Source organism: Phodopus roborovskii, unplaced genomic scaffold (assembly GCF_943737965.1).
Source record: "Phodopus roborovskii unplaced genomic scaffold, PHOROB, whole genome shotgun sequence".
Classification (NCBI taxonomy): Eukaryota; Metazoa; Chordata; class Mammalia; order Rodentia; family Cricetidae; genus Phodopus; species Phodopus roborovskii.
In genome coordinates, this window is record NW_026125264.1 from 3,229,399 (window position 1) to 3,235,797 (window position 6,399).

Below are 6,399 nucleotides of genomic sequence, written 5' to 3' on the forward strand. Positions count from 1 at the left end.
GTTGGCCTGGATCCACCGCGGTGTCAGCCCCAATTAACACACAGAGACTCTGTATTAGATATAATGCTGTTGGCAAGATACTAGTTTCTTATCGGCTAGCTCTGTCTTAATTATTAACCCATTTCTATTAATCTAAGTATTTCCACATGGTCTCATCTTACCAGAAAGTAGGGCTGGCGTCTGTTCTCTCCAGTCTCTCCATGCTGGCTCCTCCCTACTACTTCCTCGAATTCTCCTTGTCTCCTAGTCCTGCCTATCTTACTTTCCTATTGGCCAACAGTGCTTTATTCATTAACCAGTATGAGAAACATACATACATAATGGCATCTCCCATCATCTCCTCTTTTCTGTCTAAATAAAAGAAGGGTTTTAGCCTTAACATAGCAAAATATATCACACAATAGTTGTAAAGTAAGAAACACAGTTAACAATATTTAGTCCATTAACATTTAGTAAGATTTAAGAAAATATTCCATCATCTATTCTTTGTGAGTCTAAAGTCCTATATGTAACTTACCTTTAATCTTAACTAAGGAAAACTATAACCGTAACTGTCTTCAACTCCTTCAAAGATCACAGAAAGATAGTATATAAACTCTAGAAATGACAGAGACAACTCACTGCCTAGTCATTCATCAGAAGTTCTTCTGTAATGCTTCATCTTCAGCCTATAGGCCATCGTGTGTCTGGCAGACTCCTCAACAAAGCAGGAAACTTTAAACTGTCCATCTGTATTGGCAGTTTGTCAGTTACTTTTCTCTGTGTCCTGCAGAATGTTTGGCAGACTCTTCCATGAAACAGGAATCCTGTAGCAATGTCCATCTTGTATTAGCAGTCACTTTCGTGGGGGCCTGCATGTCCAGTTTATAGAGCATAAAGTCAAATAGTCCAGACAAGAGCAGTATCTTGTCCAAATGGCTAGTTTTGCCATATTGGAGGCAAACTCCATAGTGTTTCTTTAATGTCCATCCTTCTTTCTGATGCAGGTGGTGTTGCCAGGAGCAGTTGTGCCTCATTGTCAAGAAAAACCCTAAACCATTTTAAATGCCATATTCTGTAGGTCTCTGAATGGTTTGAAGAATGCCTATTCATCTCAAATACATCTCTATATATCTAGAAATCTTAACTAACTTAACTATAATATCTGACTACTATCATAGGTTCTATCTATAATCTGTATTGAATTATACATTTCTACACAATACCTAAACAAGAGGAGAAATATACATATCACAAAATTGACCTTAAATTGTATCAATAAATGAAAATCCATTCCAAAACAAAGTATTCATATCTATACCATAATCCCTTTTTACCTTTAAAAAGAGATTGGTTGTGGTTATTGACCATTTATAACCAACCCCATTTAAATGAAAACAAACATTTATAAACAATAGTTGGGAATTTGGGTGTCGTTCTTTTCAAACTGCTTCCTGCTGGTAGGGGGCGCTGTCACTCGGGTTTATCTTTTAGACAGGAATAGGATATGGTTGGGAAAGGTATGGTTTAGATGGGATATAGGTAGATTAGCTTATCTTCTCGTGAATTATTTAGTAAGAGTGAGATAACAGTATTATACAGCTTACATTGTTATAAATTCTTATTTGTGGTAAGCTATGTAAAATTAAGTTTATATTCCCTTCCCGAATGAATTGTATATTACATTTTGTCATATTGTGTGAAATCTTTCCACTTATGATGTTTTATGCACATTAGTCTTACCACATTCTATGTATGTATACTTTTTCTTGTATTCAAGACATTTTGTAAATTGATACAATTGGGGATATTTATCTTGCTGCCCTTTATAGTTCTACCTCTTGTCTAGATATTTCTACTCTACCTCTATTTTAGGGATTTACATATACATATATATATATATGTATATGTATATGTATATGTATATGTATGTATGTATGTATGTATGTATGTACATAGTTATATTGTTTAGGTATTTATCCCTGCTTTACTCAAGGAAGTTTTAATCAGTTTTTTTAGCTAAATTCCTGAGTATTACAGATTATCTTCACCCATGTTTCCTTTAACTATGATATTAGTCAGACATAGATACTTAACCTTCAATCACTTCATAGACATGCTGAACATGGCATTTAAATGTTTTAATATTAGTACTCCGTTGACAGGAGACACTATTGCTCCTGACAGCACCATGCACTTTCCCGAAAATATGTTGGACACTATTGTTGCTCCTCTGGAGTTCATCCTCACTTCAGCTAATGGCCTCTTGGGCAAAGAACTACCCCCACCTTGACCACTGATTTGGACATGCCGTCATATGTGCTTGCAGGAGACAAATATAGAAGACTACGAAACCCAGCCAAGTCAGGGTAAGACAGCCTTTTTACCTCCCTGTTGTTGTGGTGGTCTGTCAGGTACTCTAGGCCTTAGCCAAAACTGGCTGTACCAACGTTGCTGTGGACCTTGGGTGACTGTTCAGGTAGCCTGATGTTTCTGTCCTTGCTGTACCTTTTGGAAGTTGCCCATCCGCACTACCCTAGTATTATCATTTTCCTTCTCAGTTCTTTGATGAGGTTGAAGATTAAATTATCACAACTATTATTCTCTCTTCCTAGTTAGATATACTAGGTACTAGACTTAAGCTTCCCAGCTTAGGACAACTCTATTGTAAACCCCCGTTTCGACTTCACCCTAGGACTAGATGGTTAGGTCTTAAGTTTGTATGTTCTCGATTTTCCTTTTCTTAGAGCACACTTGTTATTCACTATTTTGTATATAGTTTGTGTATCTAGCCCAAATCTTTTCTTCAGACTAAAAGGGAAGTTGTAGTGAGATATTCACCTTGTCTACACCTGTGGTATAGACCATGCCCACGGGGGCTGGAGACAGGGCCGGACATGACCTGGGGAACTTAGGCTGAGGAGGGGGCTTGGAGAGCTCTTTTGCTTGCAGCACTGGGACAGGAGCACTTCCGGAGGCATCCTTGGGACCAGGAACCTGCTGGTGTTCATCTGTCTATGTTGTGATTTATTTCTCCCTGAATAAACATCTATTCAGCCTATTTGTTTCTCCCGATCCTTATTAAACATCAATAGGTTACCAGCTGAGGAGAGCAGCTAACAGAGAATGGAACCAGCCCAAGAGAGTAACAAAGCTGTAAGGAGCTAGAGAAGTGAAGAGTTTTGGCATCAGAGATGGAGGTGCAGAGATAGGAGTTTGCCCAGCTGGGCTTTGGTCTTGCTTTGGTCCAGTTTTTCCTCACTGTGCTCCCTTCCCTACATTTGTATATCCTGTGCCATTATATGTCAGATTAGTGTGATCTGCTTTTTTATTTCTACAGGTGATTACAGTTAAGAGATTTGCATGAATCTCAGAAGAGACTTTGAACTTTGGACTTTTAAACAGGATTGAGGTTGTTATAGACTATAAAGACTTTGAAATCGTCTAACTGCATTTTTCATTATGATATTGTTATGAGCTTATGGGGTCCAGGGGTAGAATATGGTGGTTTGAACGTAATTGGCCCCCATAAGCTCATAGGGAGTGGCACTATTAGGAGATGTGGCTTTGTTGGAGAAAGTGTGCCACTGTGGGGGTGGGTTTTGAGGTTTCCTATGCTCAGGATACTGCCTGTTGTCTCAATCCACTTCCTGTTGCCTGCAAGGTGTAGAACTCTCAACTACTATTCCAGCACCATGTGTGCCTGAATGCCACTATGCTCCCGGTCATGCTGATAATGGACTGAACCTCTGAAACTGTAAGCAAGCCACCCCAATTAAATGTTTTACTTTATAAGAGTTGCCATGGTTATGGTGTCTCTTCACAACAATAAAAACTCAAACTAAGACAGGTGGAGTCCTTCCACTATGCCAAAACAAAAAGGACCGCCATACTCACTACTACTTCCTGTGCGTTTCTCTGTCGTCCTGACTCCCTCTTTACCATCTATGGCTACTTCCTGTCAACTAGCCACTGGCTCTGCCTCCTGACCTCAAGTTATTTTTAATTAATGCAATCTCAGGTTTTGCGGTGTGGTCAAATATCCTGTGACTCCGCCCTAAAGGTGGGTGGCGCCACTCCCTGGGCTGGGATTAGAAACTGAGTTGAGCACAAACGTGCACTGTTCTGCTTCCCAACCAGGGACTGATGTGGCCAGATGCCTTAAACTCCTGCCACCGTAAACTGTGAGCCCAAATGAACACCATCTCCCTTGGGCGGCTTTTGATGGGGTATTCCATCACAGCAGCTGGGAAAGTAAGCAAGACAGCTGGGGAATGGTGCAGTTTAATGACCGGAACTTCATGAACCTCAGAAGCTTTGTGGGAATTCCACAAGGCAGGAGCCACAGCTGAGAACAGTGAACCCCTCCCCCCAAAAGGTGAAACGGAATACCTGCCCAGCAATAAGACGGAGTGAATGGTGACAAGAGGCAGGGACACAAACACCCGCATGAGAAACATCCTCAAATCGTGTAGCCTCAGCCCCTCCCCACAGATGAGTAATACCTCAGATTAGACTCCTGACCCAATGGTATCTCCCAGTGCCCTTGTCCCCTTTTTTTGTAACCACCAGTAGTAAACAAAGGGGGAACTCCACCACAGTGGCCAAGACCATGGAAATGTCATCACATGGCCTGTTTCCCATGACCAGCTTTATTCCACCACAGTGGCCAAGACCATGGAAATGTCATCACATGGCCTGTTTCCCATGACCAGCTTTATTAGTTCTTTCGTAGTTTCTAGTACCAGCAGGAGGCACTCCCCATTCAAACCCCAAGGCTGCGGGGGTCATCTTCACCCTGACATCATCGGGCTTCATAGGGTCAGCACAATATAGAGTCAACTCCATCAGCTGCGCTCTTGCTATCCCACCACTAAGTCTCCCAGTAAGCTTGAATACAGTACTGAAAGTCCCCCCAAAGGAGAAGCTCACCCATATGCTCAGCAAATATGTCCATGAGCCTCTCTCTCTCTAGCCAGACTCTATCCTCAAGACTATCCAAAAACAAACAAAAAAAAAAAAAAACCAGTCCCTGCCCCGTGTCCCACCAAACACTTATGACTTAGACTGAGGACCTGCACCCTCACACCTGTGATGCCATCACCTACTTCACCCAGCGACTTCACCCAAGATAACTTTGTCCCCCTAAAGCTGTGTCCAACCACAGCTCTTGGGACCCTCGTGCAAGCCCTCTTCCCACATAGGATCTTCTGCCCCGTGGGCTTTCTTCAGGGGACATTCAGGGACAACAGTAGCTATCAGATTACTCAGCAGTGAGTATCAGGTCATCTGGATTTGTCCCATTGCTTACAATGGCCAACAGATGCAGTCAGCCAAAACAAGGAGCGTCTGGGTGCAACTGTCCTCCAGCCCCACTGCCCCATATAAACTGAGACATGGTGGGTTAGACCACTGCATGTTTATTTAAACTGTGACTTCTGCACTCAGCCAATGACTAGATGTCTAATGTCTATCAAAGGTGCTTCCTTTCAGACCCTCAGCCATCTCATGCAGCTCGAACAAGTGTCAGTATGAGAGTTTCAGGGACACAAAGAAAGCAAAACAGCCACCCTGACTCCCCTTTGGAGGGCTTTACCTATTCAGGAGCTAGGGTTGCAATTTGGTGGTAGATGATTATTTAACATGAGTTTGGTCCCCATCACCAAAGAGAAAAAAAAAAAAAGCTTTGGCTATAGCTCAGGATGGTATACTTTCGTCATATGTGTGGCACCCATCCCAAGCACTGGGTGAAGCAAGGCAGTACAACACCATCTGCATGGGAGGGACACATCCAGCAGATGAGCCTCACTTGACCGCCTGTCTCTACAGGCTTCATCTGGGACAAATTTTTGTCTCTGCTCTGTGTGTGTGTGTGTGTGTGTGTGTGTGTGTGGTTGGGGGTGTGGAGAGGTGTGGGCTGCTACACATCCAGATAGAGAAACAGAACAGCCCTTTGGATTAGTTCCAAACTGAACCATGACGCCTGCAGCTTTGACATTTGTGTGGTCACTTGAAGCCAGAGGGGGCTTTCTTTGGGGGACTGGCTCTCAATAGATATGAGCCTTCAGTGTACTGCCGTGAATAGCTCTGTGCCTAACCTGAGTTTGGGCCATATCCCTACACATTTGGGGGAAGAGTAAAGCTAGGCCAGAAGACACTGTGTACCCAGGAAGATCCCAAGTGAGTAAATTTCAAGGTCTCTCTTCTACCTTGGCACTGGCCTCAGCTGTTCTGGGCCCCATTGTAAGGGAAGCTGAGTTGCCACAGGACCAGGAGGAGGCCATGGAGAGCAGGGGAGAGGGCACTCCCACACTCCTCCCAGATACCAACAGCACAGCAGCCTAACCCTGCTCCTAAGGCAAAGGCCATTGCTATGATGTGTCCAGCAAAGCCGCGGTGGGGCCCCATACACCAGCACCA